We start from the raw sequence: 18,099 nt of genomic DNA, 5'->3' as shown, positions 1-18,099 counted from the left end.
CAGTTTGAACCTGAGCTGAACATGTGCTCTGCAGTCGTAATAGTAGGGAGCTCTCTTGTGCAGAGAAATTGTTCCAGTCAGTCCCCGTCCCACATGTTTCACGTAAACCAGTAAAACTGATTTGTTTGTTATGTCTGTAGATTCCTCCATTTGTAATGCAAAATGACCACTTGCCTTAATTCGAGCTGTGGTCTGTTGTTTGATGTCATCCGACATGTCTTCAATTCAACCTACTTATAGTGTCATTTGACAGAGGTATAGTTTTCAGTTTATCCGCTGCGGATTGATCCAACAAATGCCGCTTCAGTTTTGACGACTGCGGTCAAGTGAGCCGGCATCCGCGGAAAGTCGGTCACGTCAGCCGGCGTTTGAAATGTAATGCTTGTCTATTCGTGGCGCTACGGTACGGGTGCTTAGATAGCCCAAAAAGCCCGGAAATAGACCTATATTTGATCAATAAATTGCCCAGTTTGTTAAAAAACAACCATTTTGTACATTATGTGAAATCCAACAATAATAAAATCTGAAGTTACACTGCTGTACTGTCTTTAATTGAAAAAGGGTTCGAAAATTATAATATTACCTAATAATAATCTTTGATCTGTAATAAAAACATTTCCTTCATTGGTTAGGTAAAGTTTCCATTGGAGTTCTGTTCATGATGACCCCATATATGTCCATGTCAAATGTAATGTAATTTGAGAAAATTAAGGGTAAAGTTAGCTCAAATGGCATTCATATTAATAAATTCCCCATATTTGACAGGTTATAAAAACAAATCCATAAGAGGTTATATTACACTTTCACTGCATTGTTGTTCATGAGGTCCTCTACTATGCCCATGTCTAATTTCATGACATTTTACTGTACAATCTTTGAGATAATTAAAGGCAAAGTTAGCTCAAATGGAATTCATATTCATAATTTCCCCATATTTGACAGGTTATAAAACCAAATCCATAAGAGGTTATATTACACTTTCACTGCATTGTTGTTCATGAAGTCCTCTACTATGCCCATGTCTAATTTCATGAGATTTTACTGTACCATCTCTGAGATAATTGAGGGCAAAGTCAGCTGAAATGACATTTTGATATTAATAATTTCCCCATATTTGACATGTTATAAAATCAAATCTATAAAAGGTTATATTACACTTTCACTGGATTGTTGTTCATGAGATCCTCTACTACCTTATACTAGTGTAATATAACCTTTTATGCATTTGATTTTATAACCTGTCAAATATGGGGATATTATGAATATGAATTCCATTTGAACTAACTTTGCCTTTAATTATCTCAAAGATGGTACAGTAAAATTTCATGAAATTAGACATGGGCATAGTAGAGGACCTCATGAACAACAATGCAGTGAAAGTGTAATATAACCTTTTATAGATTTGATTTTATAACATGTCAAATATGGGGAAATTATTAATATCAAAATGTCATTTTAGCTGACTTTGCCCTCAATTATCTCAGAGATTGTACAGTAAAATCTCATGAAATTAAACATGGGCATAGTAGAGGACCTCATGAACAACAATGCAGTGAAAGCGTAATATAACCTTTTATAGATTTGATTTTATAACCTGTCAAATATGGGGATATTATGAATATGAATTCCATTTAAGCTTCAATTTAAGATAGTACAGTAGTGTGACTTCAGATTTTATTATTGTTGGATTTCATTTAATGTACAAAATTAGGTTGTTTTTTAACAAATTGGGCAAATGATTGATTAAATATAGGTCTATTTTCGGTCTTTTAGGGCTATCGAAGCACCCGCACCGTAGTACCACTAATAGACAAGCATTACATTTCAAACGCCGTCATGCTTTCTTGTGCCAGAACCTCGCTGCACAAAACACACTGAGGTTTTTGTCCTCTTTTGTCCTCAATGTAAGAAAATCCATCTCTCATGTAATCGGTGTCCTACTTGCGTTTCACTCAATTAGCATGAAAACAAACTGTGTGGGTGTTCTTCTATACTGTGAAATAGCGGGTGCGTATTAGCATTACAAGGCATTAACGCCAAATACTGTTAAGGAGTGTGAATAACTCCGCTGCATAAAAAATTCCCTTCAAAATAAAAGCATAAGATTTTTTATTTATTTTTTTCTTTTCAGGCAAAGGTCCGTGACCCACTGAAAATGGGTCCACGACCCACTTGTGTTTCGCAACCCACCAGTTGAGAATCACTGCTGTAGAATGTATAATAGTGAAATGGAAAGCGCTGGAGATGGAGTAACTATTTGGTTTTAAACAAAGCATCAAAGTGCAGTCTCAAAGCAATGTGATGAAAAATACACCTTTATCCAGACCTTTTCCTGTGGATATCATAATGCGGGCTGTGTGGTGCAGCTCAGCAGTGATGAAGGATGACATTTGTGATAAATGCACTGACCATAAACTGTCAAATCAGAGCAGAACCAGCCTCCTGGCCGCTCCCTTAGTTACGCTCTGCACCCTTTCCCTCCTGTCTTGTCCGTGTAACTCGCCTTCAGCTCCCCGCATGGCTGCCACGTTGGACACACTTGGTCAGAGTTCACTTTGACGGGAGCTAAAGTGAGTCACATAATGGCCAAGGGCATTAGCAGCCAATGTTAGTCACCATTAAACATCTTTTCACCTCTCTCCCGATGACCCCTGCCTCGGCATGTGCTCTGACATACACGGCAACCGAAAGATGTACAGGAAGAAATCAGTGTGAGAACAAAAGTGGAAGGGTAAACACATATGAAAGGGCGCTGCAGAAAAGTGGATGGCACTGGGTTACCTACTGTCTGCTGGCACACTTTTATTTTATTCGTCTGTTATGCATTCACTCAGTTTATCTCCCGCTGACAAGTTGTCATTCACCCCAAGTCTTTTGTCCTTTTAAAAATACATTGAATTATTCACCCTGCTTCATGCATGATACCGCTACTGTCAGTCCACATCACTTCGGAAAGCGATAAGAGAGTTTTATGGGTCATGTTTGTAAAACCTGCCAGAGGACACTGATCAGCACTGATAAGGTTTTTCACTGTTAAAGATGGACATGAAGTCCTATCAAGATCCTTTTTTTCTTGCTACTGTCTAAACTTTTCTGTTGAACTTAAAAAATGAACAGAAAGGCTTGAGATGCATTCCGCATTCTTGTGATATGGCCACGAACTTCCAAGGGAACTCTGCAGTCAAATCTATCAGAGCTCAAAACAGGGCGGAGTTCTTCACAATTTCAAAGGATATCGGTTGATGAGTCGGCTACAATTCACCATGGTGCCACTGCAGTGTAGTGTCACACAGTAGAAGCAAGTGAACAAAAGCAAAACCGGCCAAACATCAGATTTTAAACAGCTTCCTTCTTCAATATTAAGGAAAAGATGTTATCCGTCTGACTTACTGCTACTGGTGGAACCAAAGAGATTACATAGTGACGAATAATATATTTTTTGTCAGATCAGACCCACTTTTTACGCACTACGGTGCGGTTTTGTAGCTGACAAGTTTGATTTTGCAGCATAACAATAACACAACACGGATGATCAAGGTGCGGGAGTTCAAAGTACAGTAGCTTTTGTGTGTTTATAGCTGGAAAGAACTTGTGTTTCCAGCATGCTAAAATCAAGGTCTGTTCCTCTCCTATCTTGCTAAGTAGCTACAGAATAAACAAACACCTGCAGACGCGAGTATCAGCTTTGATGTATGTCTCTTACAAGTACGCAACGGCATATTGGGTTAGCGCTGGTGTGGGCGTTGTGACCACCTGCTGTCTTCAAAGACCTCGAGGAGCCACACCAGATCCTCAACAGGGCTGAAAGCAGAGCATGCAGTACAAAATAGCAGAGTATGAGGGAATACTTCTCTCCTTCTAAGTATGTGTCACTGCTCACCTATCAATCAATGTGCATCCTAGGGGACTTTCAGTTCAGTTCAGATGGCATCTGATCAATGATAATGCCTCACATGGCAATAACAACAGGTTTACATGAAAAGGCAAAGGTAGGCTTCATGAGGATTTTAGACAGCTTGCTAAAACCTATTTAGTGTAATAGGCTTTTATCATTTCTTATTTTTCAGTAGACGTAAAATTACATTTGCTGGATGTTTTAGTTTTGAGTTTTTCTTTATTAGGATCCCCATTAGCACTAGCATAAGCATTGGCTAGTCTTCCTTGGGTCAACACACATACAGTCAAACATATTTATAAACTCAACTTAGACTTTATCATACATGCAACAATTTAATGCTACCCAACAGTTTAGCTGCAGGGTGAGAGTGAAGCACCTGCTGATGAATGCCTCAAGATTTCTGCTGAGCTGGAGCAGACAAACTATTAAAAATGTATCTTAAACAGTAGTGTGAGAAGAATGAATGACTGGGCACTAAAATGTATTTTCCAGCCCCTCAAATCCATTCAGGCTAAACCACTTTAATTTTCACCCGTTTATTATTATTTTTTTACCCTGTGCTCTTCCACACTGATTTGCTCTTGCACCACATGTGTTTGTAGATCCTCTTAGGGTAGCCAGGCTTGAAATCCAATTTTGGTGAAGCTATAAAAGCTCAGAAATAAAAAATAAAAAACATAGAAAGTTTATAAACTGTGATGACTCTTTTCATTACACAGGCACCAATGAAAAACAACTTTGTAACTTTAGTGCCGAGATGGGCGTTTTCGGCATTTTTACACATGGACTCATTCTCCGTGCTAATGTAAAGTTTCTTTCCAAAGAATAACAGCTGCTTTCCAAGAGAGTTGTTCATCATCTGGGTTTTGTTTTTACCATCTGCAAGTGCTTCGACTTTATTGGCTCCACTGATACTCTCCAATTACCTGGTGTGGTAATTTACAGCCCCTCATAATAACTTGCTCCCGCACCAGGAGAAGTTTAAATAAGATCAGAGCAGATTTGCAGTCTCTCAATCATGTTTGAGTACACTGCTCTCAGTCACAGTTTATTAAAGCAATAAGCTACAAGAGGATGTGATTTGCATTTATTTAAAGCAGCTATTGGAAGAACTATTCTGTGGTATAAAAAAACCCTCCCATTATTAAGTAGATGATTGCCTTAATAAAACAGGAATTACTTAGAGTATTATAAGTCAATATGACCAATAAAATCTATATATTTTCACCAAAAATGTACAACAGTGACTTCTTACCCTGAAATTGCTTCAAATATGAAGCAATTTCCATTCAGTGATGTAGTTTTATAGACATTAGATGTTCATATTTCACCTGTCCTTGACTCGTGATTATGTGTGCATGTACAGAATGACTATCGTGTCACACAGAAATCCAGAGCTACAGCACAGTGACAGTAGCCTTCACGGTGTCAGCTTAGCATGGAAATATGGATTTCACATCTTACAAACAATGTACAAATGTTATACAATTACTTGAGAAATGTGTGTAAAACTATACAATCCATTTAGTGACAAAAACATGGCAAAAACTTGTCATAAAGAGTGACAGCATAACCTCTGTTTCTGTCCGTTTCTGTGTTTTCTTTTTTCAATCTGCCTCATAGTTTAGCAGAGTAATCATATCTCTTCTTATGACCAATGACAATTTCCCGTGTTATTTTTTCCTCTAGGACAGGGTTCACTAAGAGGTGGATCGCAGTTCGGGTCCGGACCCAGATGCTGTTGTCTCTGGACCCTGGACCTATAACTGATAAATAATTGAAAATGATAAAATTTTGACGGAACGCTTCTATTTTAACCAGCACAGCTTTTCTAGCCTTTACGGCACTCGTTCAGCGGTCCAGGAAACATACCGACCAATTACACATTAATTAACTGCCCAACAATAATGTTAATGGGAGGGAATAGAGCTGAAACAAATGGTTTTAATAACCACAGATAAAGTCCCTGCACACAAATTTCTCTCATGAGAAGATGGGAATAATATGGATATCTTGGCTTTTTTTGATTGACATCACTTCACACCTGAATTAAATAAATTTAAAGCTGCAGGACAATTCAGTTAAATTCGTTTTTCTAAAATTAAGTACTTTATTTTAAGAGTGACATTTTTCTAAAGCTTTCTGTTATGTATTTTATTTTTTTAATCCAGCCCTTATTTTACTTAGTAAGAGAATAAGAGAAGAACATGTATTTATTATTAGAGTATGTATTATTTATAATGAATCCAGTTCAATTTGAATTCTGACAACACATATTGTTGAGATGTTATTCAATTGAACTTTCTTTATTTGATTTGACAGTCAGTTGTTGACTACAAACAGATGCTGCTAAAACTGTTGCCTAGTCCAATATATTGTATATGGCACTAAATGATAGCGCAAGTTAGACATTATTGGGATGTTCCAGACCTTTGCTTGAGGAAATTCTCTCTAAATGGACTTTGCTGAATTTTTATTTAATACCCCTGCTCTAGGACCTTACCTCGCTGTAACCTTTTCCCATGCTCTAAACACACAATTTAGCTATTTGTTAGGGACAATTTTTGCACAAGATTTCTATTTTGACTATGAGTTCCACTGATATTAACAAATTATAACTAAAGGAAAACAAAAATGGCAGAACTATTTTTGCTGTTCAAAGCTTTTTGTTTGAATTCAAAACCATCATCAGGAGTAGATAGAGGTTTTGAGAAACAACTGCAGATGCGCAAGCCTGATGTCACAGACCTAATCAGTGGTGGTTCATACATTTGGTAACTGGACAACAGTAAACATATAATTCTTCAGAGGCAATGCAAGTGTTGCTGTGCAGTGTGACTGGGTTTTTGGGTAACAAACATTTACTTTCACAATCTGGCAGGCAAATATAAATTAAGAAAGGCCCACACATCTTTATGCAAATTAGTATTGTACACTTTCTCCTTACAAATGCAAGTTTTACCTGAAAGACACATGGAATGTCCCTTTTAGAAGAACACAGTGCTTCTCGGCTCTAAAGGGCCCTGTATCTATCAGCCATCTACAGGAAGCAGCATCATCCATCACTGTCAGCATTAATATTGTTTCCCCTCACCTCCCAATAGGCAGCCTGTGTATTGGTTTATAACATTTATGTTTTCAGACTTGTGTACTCACAGGCCCTCACCTGGCTTTGCTCTCTGGCATCCCCCTGCCAAAACGCATAAAACTAATTTCAACATTACATGCAGCCAGCATATTAAATGCCTGTGCTCAAAGACATCTCTCTCTCTCTCTCTCTCTCTCTCTCTCTCATCGCTCCCTTCAGGATTTAGCCGATTGGTTTGTGTTTTATAGTTTCTTGTTTCAAGATTGCTTTGAAAAATGTTGTTGTCAATTTGCTGAGATTGGATGCAGTTAGAAGATGTGCTGTAATCGATTACATTCTCTAATGCTTGAAATATTATTTTTTTTATTGTAAACCCTTGAAAAGGTCCCACCCAGAAAGAAAATAATGCAAATATTGTTTAATTTTACTTAATTATGAGCCTCCACCAAATGGTAATGATGTCCTTTATGATAAAAGTACACTTCCTACAAAGAGCATACATTTTTTTCAAAGTCATAAAAGTCATAAACATTTTCTTTAGTTATCATCTCTTTTTATGGACACATGTGCAACTCCAAATATAAAACATTTTACATGTTTCATGAACATTTTTGAATAAAAAAAAAAGAAATGAAAACTGCCCTGTAGGGAACAGATATGTTGATACAAAATATGAACTAGAAAGCTCTATTGTCAGAAATAAGGCAGTAGTCCCGATCAAAGCAAGAATATTGTCACCTAAATGCAATCATCTGGCATGTGCGTCACGTTGAGAATGAACATCGTCTTCAAAGAATGGGAACCTTATGGTGGGTTCTATCAAGCTGAAATTCAATCGTCACGTGTCACAAACATACAACAATTTCAAACGCAGCGTCTCTCTGCTCCCCCTGACTTCTAGTCCCCTGGACCACTTTATTTGGCTTGCTTGCTCCAGCTGAGTGCACAGAAAATACTTGTGCTCAGATTGTGGGAGATGCAAGTGCCAAAGTGATTTTTGTCTGAGAGTCTGCTCGTTCACCTCCTTCGAACCAATCCTGTAAATACATAAAGGTCAAGGCTCACACTTGAATGCGATTGCTTCTGCTCTGCCTTCCAGGGCTATTGCATTAATCACCTCTTCCCTCCCATCCACATGGACATTCACATCCACGTTTTAGAATGTGAAGAAGTGAAGGGAAAAAAGATTGTAGATGAAATTCACATGTAATTCATACAGATTTCCCTTGTGTCTGAAAGCGTTTGTATCAGAAATCATTGCTGAGACACAATATTCATCTATGATTATCTACACGTTCCTCATGGCATCAGGTGAATATGAGCAGCTCTGGCCAAGATATCAGAAAATTAAAACCACAGTGTGAGATATCAGGGCAAACGTTCAACCTGATTGTTAGCAAAAAGTAGCATAATGCACCGTCCTTAATCCTCCCCAGATATCACACACGATGCATATTTAATGCTTGCTTTGTCCACTTTTGGGGTTGCCACGGACAAAGGACTATGTTGTTGAGCAATGAGATTCAGTATTTCTGAACGTGAGTGTGGCTGTGTGTGCAAGGGAACCGCAGATTGTGTTACACAAGCATGTGCAAGCATGTAAAGCGTGTGCTATCCAGCTGTGCATGTAATGTATGCGTGCGAATGCACCAGGCAGCACATATCATAGGAGTGGTACTGTACTGAATGTCACACAATAAAGGTGGAGACAAATGGAACAGCTGGTCAGGTGAGAACTACAGTAAGGCACAAGGTAAACTGTGCTGAATATTAAGTCTGAACTTAAATAGACACAGAGAATGTCTTACTGCGAATGCCAGCAGGCCTGTTTCAAAGGAAGGTGACTCTGCAGGAGAAGACTCCCACAGAGTGTGAGACTGAGGCAACAGATTTCTAGTTTGCATGAGTGCTCGGGTGAGGAAGCTTTGGATAATTGTGCCTGAGTGAAGTAGGCTGCAGGCCCGATGTTGGATTTATTCTACAAAAAAGATTATATTATTTACCTATAGGTAATTCTTTATAAACTGATGAAAACATGGATCTCTCTGTACTCTCATTCAATAAGAAATGTTTCTCTCTCACTTTTTCTCTTTGTCTTCCATTCTGCTGCAATAAAAGCCATCCAAGACAGCAGTGAAAATGGTGGGGTGCCAAGTGAGCCCACTTTTAACCTCATCTTTATGGCCTCGACTAAATGCTGCCATTCTTGCATATGTTGGGACTTCACCATGTGGTTGAAACAAAGACATGGCCTACATGGCATTTCAACAGCCTGATTTGGGTTAAACCACGCCATCCCCCATCAGGCGTCAAAATCTCACCTATGTGTAAGATTTGGTTTAATGAATCCCCGTATTCTTCAGAGGATGAAAAGGATAACTTCTACACCCCGCTCTCTACCTATTCAAGTCGACATTTGCCAGTCGATGAAGGGAGAAATTCTCCCTAACTTCCGAAGAATTAATCCCCGCTGTCATACGGAGGATTTGTTTGTTTCGTAGCTCGCGGAACCAGTGAAGCTCTGTTTCCCGAATAGAGAAAGAAATTCGAAGAAACACACTAACTGCTACAAAGCTATCTCATTTAAGAGGCTTTTGTCTGTGCAGAGATAGGTCACAGTGTGTTTGTAACCTTGTTTTGTTTTGTTTAAATGAACTGTACTATTTACCTTGTTAGTGTGTATTTTACGGAACGTTGAGTCCGAGTGTAACATGACTGTTGTTCTTGTTCCTGCACTGCTGTGCTTTGTTGTATTTAAATCTGCCACCGCGAGTGAGGTCAGTAAACTGTACTTTATGAGTTAAAGGTCCAGTGCCACGCCTGAAGTTGCCAGTTGGGCTTCTGTGTGATCGAGTTACAGTCACCGTACTTTACCAGTGAGGATTTGCCTTGTATTGAATGCCTCCTTCTTTTCTTTCTTTCCTTTCTTTCCAAACTAACCCACACACGAACACACACCTATATGCCGTTACGTTTATTTCATACACACATGGCATGTAAGTGTGGCCTGTTGTGTATTTTATTCCCTGTTAAATAATAGCCTTCCTGGCGCCATTTTTTGAGTCTTGCGCAGCATAACTCACTCAAGTGGCTACGTCCGCCATCTTGTTCCCCCTCTCTTGCCTTTGTCTCCCACCACCTTTTTTTTTACACACACACACACACACACACACACACACACACACACACACACACACACACACACACACACACTCCTCACCACATGATTGTTTGTTGCTTTTAGGTAGAATACTTGTAGTTTTATAATAGATGTTTATTGATTTATATAATTGGTGTTAATCAGTATTGTTAAGTAAATAAAATAACTAATAAAATATTGAAGGAGCAGTTTATGTGATTATTTTGTTCATATGTGTGGTAATAATAGCTGGATGTAATAGCTTGTGCTCGGATTCAACCCTTCACTGTTCACTTTGAATGGCACTTCAATTTCCCTAGTTTCAGATGTTCTTTTTGTGAGATTCTTGAGGCTGAAATTACTCTTTTCCTGATTCGGTGACTGATTCAATGTTATTACAGGAGCCTCCGATGGAGTAATGACAGGTGTAATGGCGCACATAGGCATGTCAATCTATGATAGTACACAGATAAGGTTGGAAATTGCCAGCGTGGTGGTTTAGTAGTATTATCCTGGGGCTCATTGAATTGTTATGGGGCTGGGGAATGACTTGAAGAGGGATGGAGGACGTGACATCAATCAAGTAGCTTTTAAATTCATTGCTAATGTCTGTGTTGTCAGGAGGAGAGCCAGATGTGCAACCTGCACCCTCAGAGAATATGGACATATGTGTACATTGCATAATGTTCCTCTACATACTTATATGTTACATAATTGCAATGCTAAAAGTAATACAGGGTGCTGCCACTTCCCAACCACTGTTAAAAAGACATTTTGTTCACAATATAGTAATCCACTACATTTTTGAAAGTTGTATGTCTTGTTTCACCAACAGCTCTATTCTTAATTGACTCCACCATGGAGTAAATGAGAAGAAAATGAAAAGATAAATTACTCTAATGGGAGGAAATGAAGTGTGAAAAGAGACATTCCTCCCAGTATTTTCTAGGATGCGACACATTGGTAAATTAAAATACATCTGACTTCTATATAAAACAGATTCTGCCATGATTACAGAAAATGATGTGATTTTAATACCAGATATTTGTACAACAAGAAAGGCATTCATTCATTTCTTAGTTCTCTGGTAAAAAAACAAATAAACACATCGTAAAAAACTGAAAAGCAAAGAAAGCCCAGAAGAAGACGAAAGAGAGAGAACTGTGGCATGGAAAATACAAATTGATTAAGCTAACAAACTGATAGATTATCAAACAAATGATTGCCAATTAAACCACATTCAACCCTTCACTATAGAGTTCAGATTTGTTTAAGGCTGGCCCATTTACCCCCTGCAGCTTTAGTGCTTTACAGTAGATTTCATGCAAGCAGCGCTGCTGGGTAGCTCTGTTTTTGTTCTGCTCAAGCTTAAAAGGTCGGGTCTTACGAGCTTCCTAGCACCATTACGACACAGTTTGTTTAAAGCCTGTCTGAAGGACAATGCTCAATGAACCAGAACACAGAAAGGCCATAATAAATGAAAGGGAAAAGTTATAGTTCCGCTCAATGAAGTCAAAGGGCAGATGGAGGATAAGAGTGTGTCTCATTTCAATATTCTGTTATCCTCACGACTCAAAAAACAGGCAGACAGTAAAAGCTTAATTTGATGCTCAGAAATTTGAATCTCGCCAAAGTCATGGATGCACTATTCTGGGTTTTTGACTGGAAATCACAGTGTGATTTGTGACCTTTTTTTAAAGGCCTATTCTTCCAGCTAGTGCTCACTTAATTTAATTTTCTTCCTGCTACCTTTTTTTTAATACAATTTATTTCCATGTCTATGCACTTGTCACACCCACACGCCAAATTAAATTAACAATGCATTAGGTTAACTAATGGAATCATTTATCAGTTTCACCCCATTATTTCCTGTAGTCTTTCCTTATGGCTTCATGCAAACACGTGCAGAAGCTGCACATACTGCACCAAATGCCACAACTGGGAAATGTTCACCTTATGTTCGAATGAATTCATGAGCTCAAAGCTCCACTGGGAACCCTAAAAGGAATCATGTAGAGTGATCCGAAGGCCTCGTATCTGAGCCCAGCGGAAGCTGCTTATTGATTTGCTTGTCTAGTGGCTCTCTGTAATAATAAGGAAATAAAGCCCCTGGATATAAGGAGATTGATGTCAATCAGCAGCTTGCCTCAAGTGTGGCTTGTCCCATCTTATTAGTGCTCTCTCCATGCACTGAGTATTTACTGATGACTCCATTGATATGCAACTGAGGAGAGGACACTATCTGTTGCCATCTTGAGGAGGAGTCCCTTATGATTGCTTACTCTGTCATCTTTGTCAGTGTCCGATGAGAGGTTGCCATGGTTCCATCAGGTCAAAGCGTGAGCTTGTACCTCCACTCACGCATATTCAGGATGTGCCGGACGCTCTTTGTTATAATCTAGTCAGTAGAGATGAGAAATAGGGCTGGAAACATGCAACATCATTTTATGCAAACCACATTTGCCTTCTAGAATGTTTTTATTATGTCGAGAAAAACAAATGAGCAGCCCAGTTGAGAGGTTCAGTTCAGTTATAGGATTTTTCTTTTGCAGCAAGGCAGAATAAAAACACAATAAAAACACAAGACAATTGAAGACATTAAAAAGGGTTGGTACCACGCAATTCAAAATAAAATAAAGGGTGTATGATGAAAGCAAGGAAAATAGCAACATGAAGAACAAAGATTGGAAATAAAAATTGTGTAACAGCAGTGTAACAGATGATGGCATAACATCCTGGTTATTCTCATTCTTCATCCGGCAAGATATCTTTTACAGGTTCAGAGTTGGACTACACCTTCAAACATTATTGTCGCAGATAAAGTATATAGCTTGCCAGAGATAGAAAGTACAAATTGTGTAATTATTTTCACTCTATAACTCAACTCGCTTGACCTCAGGACACAGAGACAAGTTTTACTGAACCATTTGTTCAGGGTTTTTTTGGTACTTTTAAATTATCAAGTCAGATTTATCTGCATCATTAACTAAATTATCTTTAACATAGACTTTACATGTGATGAGGCTTAAGGGCAGCATCAAATTCTTTTGGTGAGCGTTTATCCTCCGAGACCCTGACATGTCCTAAATGTGCACACAGAAGAAACATATTTCCCCCAAGACAATAAATGGTATTTTATTGTATTTGTGACACTGCTCAGAATAAGATAACAGTAATCTCATTCTGTCACGATAATTACCACCGTTAATTTATGAATTAGCCCTACAGTAATTAACCAGCTTCAATGTGGTGAGATGTAATGCAGTTACACGCATAACCTCTGGAGTGTGCATCTACTTTTAGCTGTTGGATCTGCAGTAAATTAAGTTTAACTGAGGTATGCGTTATATTACATTTCACACCAGCTATGTTTGCTGTCACTTGCACTCAGCCTATAGCTACACATTATTGACAACTAGTTGTACAGCAAAGCACAACTTTCACACATGTTAGCATCTCTTTGTGATTGTAATCAACTTGCTGGTGTGTGAAGGTTTAAACATGATACACATTCTGCAGACCTGACAGAGCCCATCAAGATCACTTTGTTTTGACAGTGGCCTGGTTTTGCCAGCATATTACAGTACCTCTATACTTGATTGGAGTCCTTCAAGCACAATACATTTAAATTGGCTAGCTGTACAGGGTGTGATTTTCTAAGTATGGATGGAAATGGGTGAGAACAGGAGCTGCCTGTGTTTCAAATTTTCACCATAGCCAGACCTGGAAAGAAACAGGAATCTGGCTTTTTTTGGTCAATTTGACAGCAATACAAGGTTGGATAACTACTCAAATAAGTAAAATTTCAGTGTTTGCATTACATTATAGTTTGCTATTGAGTTTGTGTGTGCGTGTACCAGGGACTTATCTTGAAGGTACGAATTAACTCCTGGCCCACTAGATGTTTTGCAGCCTGTATTGAAAAGGAGACAGAGCATTCTTGGTGAATATATTGGCCTTCTCCATTAATAAACAGTTATTTTACTTGTTTGGTTTGTCATTGTCAAGTGTTTAGGTAATGAAAAGTTAATTCCCTGCCTGTTTCAAAATGTTGTACACCATTTGCATTTATACTGTTACCAATATCTTTGAATTGCACAGACCTGTACAAAAGGTGCGATACAAATGGGGTTTGATTGATTGACTGATTGTCATGTTCAGAATCCAGTAGGGGAGGCACCAGAGTTGGCCAATCAGATTCCACCAGTGGGTGATGCCACTCCCGGTGCAGCCCCTAGCAAGAGGCTATGTTTTGTAAATACTTTTTAAAATGTTGCCTTTAGTCTCCTTATGCTGTGCAAATTTACATTTTTAAATGTGATTGGCATGCTCTACAACTGTGCTATGCGTTTTCCCAGTCTACTTGCATTTTAAGATGGCATGCTTATGTTGTTGTAACGTTTGGAATTTCACAATTTAGTCTTTATCCTATCGTGCATCCGGCAGGATTGTCAGCAGCTCAGATGTAAAGCATTTCACATAATTTACAGAAAATATTAAAAAGCTTATCGGTGACTACCCTATGTGTGTAAATGTGACAAAACCTCTTTATATTTGCAACTAATGAATGCAACAAAAAAAGACAGTGTAACTGGTTATTTCCTGTTGTATTTATTGATTTACATACTAAAATTACATTTGTAATTCAGTTTTCTGCTCTATTCTGTGAAATCTCAACTGTAAACACCCAATTAAGGCTCAGCAATGAGAAGAGTTTGGTAGCAGCACTGGCTCCTCTGTAATCACCACAGTGAGGTCTCCAACCTGTACACATTGATCCCGTATTGATCTGTGTATGAGAAACTCTGGTTCAACCCAGTTCCCTGTTCTCACTCTCCACTTCCACTCAATATTCTGACTGAAGGGAGGCAACTGGATGGTCAACAGCTGACTAGCACAGATAGAGAGAGAGAGAGAGAGAGAGAGAGAGAGAGAGAGAGAGAGAGAGAGAGAGAGAGAGAGAGAGAGAGAGAGAGAGAGAGATAAGAAAATAAAAAGGTAGGCCAGTTGCCAGTTCGGTGGAGCAATAACAATGATCTTGTCAAAAGCACAAAAGCACAACTTCACGATACGGTATTTTTGAGATTCCTCTGTACTTTGCAATTATGATGAGCGGGGGCAACCTTATAAACTTCAATCATTCATGAAGACCTCCCTTTACACTCTTTATTCTCGCCGGTTGTGAGACATGTCAAATATGCTTAGTTTGCCTTTATAGTGCAGCTTTTGCTGCTCTTGTTGTGACAGAATAAGGCTACAAGGAAATGTTCCTCCTCCATCTTAGAACATCAAAAGGTCTTTGAATTGCTTCTGTCGCCAAGAAAGATAAATGTTGTGTTGTCGCATCTGCCAGTATAATGTAAAACCATGTGTCAATTCTGTCAGCCTGGGAGAGGCTTTGTAACAAAATTGTTTACTCTTCCTCTTGAATAGCCCGATCAAACTTTTATTAGTGTGCTGGATTGTTGTAAAACTGCTTTGCATCAGCAAAATGTTACAGTGGCTTACAAGTACTTTCGTTATGAGCGAAGCAGAGCCTCTCCTGTGACGCACTTCATTTTTTTTTTACATTAATTCCGGCACCATTTAAAAATCTAAATGTACATTTCCCGTAATGAGGGCCCCAATAGAATCAATACAAACAAGTCTGTTTTCCATGGTGAATGTTTGCCTGAAAAGCAACTGCCGCTGGTGATCAATAAACCCAAATCAGCCAGTCAATTGGAGAACACGCAAGCTTTATAATCTAATCAGATGTTAAGAACTGATCACAAACGAGAATAGACAATTGACTGGATGTAAAACTCACCATGGAAAGCATTAAAAAAAACATTATATTCTTTCGCCCGTCACTGTTGAAATGTGCACAAATCGTGTAACCATTCAACTGACCTCTACGGGCCATTTCAAAATGAATCTTACATTTGTTTTGATGTGCAACATTCATCCTCTCGGAGCGTCATAGCTGACAGAAATGCTCACCATGACGATATCCCACGCTTTTGCTGCCTGTGTCAACAGCATCCTTTCATCTATGAGCATGAAAAGTGTGGTGGCAGATTTTTTGCCTCATTTAGACAAACGGTTTCAAGCTAATTATGATGTCAAAGCAGATGGCATTGTTTCATGTACACATAAGAAGATTATATGATTTTTTTTTATATCGTTCTTACATCATGCAAAAAAACACATGGTATTGTTTTATGTATGGATGAAATTAGATGGAGAAAAAGAAAGATGTAGATTGCACTGATGCCAGAGTGAAAGAAATAATTCACAGTCAGGTGTGGCATTTTTAGTCAGCTCCTCTCACCGTCCTAAAAAGATGTTTTTTTATTTATTTTATTTTTACGTCCAGCACTGTATTCCTACATCTGTCTTCACAAGATAGAAACACACACCCTGCCAACACACACCTTACAAAGAGCCAGTCAGCACTAGAATTTCAAAACATGAAAAAAAATTCAAATTGTATCTACATAAAAAGGTTCAAAATCTTACGCATTTGTAACTAGCAGCCAGCTGGAGAACATTTGATAATTTCAGGATTGCTGTCCTGTCAAAGCCACTAAGGAATTAAGACATGTGTCTTTCTCATGCACTGACTGGAAGATTTGCAGTGGTGGGAACCATCCATTCATTAGGATTTGTACAAACAACTTATGTGAGGAAATGTAGCAGATAATGGAGTAGATATGGCAAGTTTGGACTCAGTGTGCAATCTTTAAGGAAAAAAGCACACTCTTATGTTTTTATCTAAAGCCATCCCCTAAAGAGTACAGGTAGGCTGTAGTAGTCAAATAGCTTTCCACATTCTGTAGAGTAGTCAGGCAGTGAGAAAGAGTACAGTAGGTTGATCTCTTGGCGAGTTATAGTTGATTAATGTATGTAAACTTGGTGCCGAACAGTGGTTACATAACCCTATAAATGAGCCTTAACCATGATCACATCATAGGTGCGCTCCGATTACCAATAGCACTACGCCCCTGGCACTCAGCTATTTGGCTGGCAGCCGACACTTATGGAGAGCTGATCAGAAAAGTGACATGCTCTCTCATTGCATCTCCATGTTTCATAGGGCCAAACCAACCAATCAGACAGTGGCATTTTTATGATTGGTTGAATTGACAAAATACAACACTTTATTTTTTTAATTTGGTGTGACAGGAGGATACTGGAAACAATTATCAAATGCATGCATCTGTGGTTGGTGATTATTTTGATAACCTCTAAATGTGTTGTGCTTCTTTAACTGAAATTCAGTCATTGTCAGAATGGCAAAATGTCTTCTGTGACTCGCAATAATGTCTTGTGTATTTTTTGTGTGTGGTTTACTGACTAAACTCTGGTTGAGTTTTTTTTTTCTGTGGAACTTTTAACAATGCCTGCTCTGTTTGAGTGGTGTGTGTGTGAGGTTGAAAAAATGGAAAAGAATAGGAGTACAGTACTAGCCTACAGAAGAATGCCGTAGAAAAATATGTGCTTTTAAAATCTTTTTATCTTACAAGCAACCAGACTATTTCTGCTTAGTGTCTCTCCGCTCTGAGATTCCACCGCCTGCAGGGTGTGATTGTGGAATTTGCCTTTGATTATAAACTGGCTTTCTGCAAGCCCCTACTCACCACTGTCAGTATTAATCGTCCGCATCTTAAAATCTGAATTAGAGAACGTTCTTTAGTGAAATGTGACATGTCAAGCACAAAAATATTTTTCAACACTGAAGATGCACTTGAAAATACACTGTATGTGTTCTTACATGGGATACTATACAATCATATCATGCATGTTGTACCTTACTTGTAGTGACCTACATATGTCAACCCATTGGACTGTTGTGCTATTACTTAAGCTTCTGTAAAGGATAGTAAAAGGGATTACTGTGCTGCTGCCCCTCCCCCCAAAGACACTCACAAGCACACTGGATAATGAACTGATTTAAACAGCAATGAAATGTGTGTGGAAGAATTATACAAA

General features: G+C 38.6%; 1 protein-coding gene across 4 annotated transcripts in view; it reads left to right on the top strand.

Annotated features, from left to right (window-relative positions):
* The window catches only part of LOC137886824 (seizure protein 6 homolog), a 101,206-nt gene that overhangs the window by 29,235 nt on the left and 53,872 nt on the right, over nucleotides 1-18,099 (top strand). The window lies entirely within an intron of this gene.

This window comes from Cebidichthys violaceus, unplaced genomic scaffold, assembly GCF_023349555.1.
Source record: "Cebidichthys violaceus isolate CVI_PGR_0920_01 unplaced genomic scaffold, fCebVio1.0.p SCAF_46, whole genome shotgun sequence".
Classification (NCBI taxonomy): domain Eukaryota; kingdom Metazoa; phylum Chordata; class Actinopteri; order Perciformes; family Stichaeidae; genus Cebidichthys; species Cebidichthys violaceus.
The sequence above is the reverse complement of the archived record's forward strand: the minus strand, read 5'-3'. Positions and strand labels throughout refer to the sequence as shown.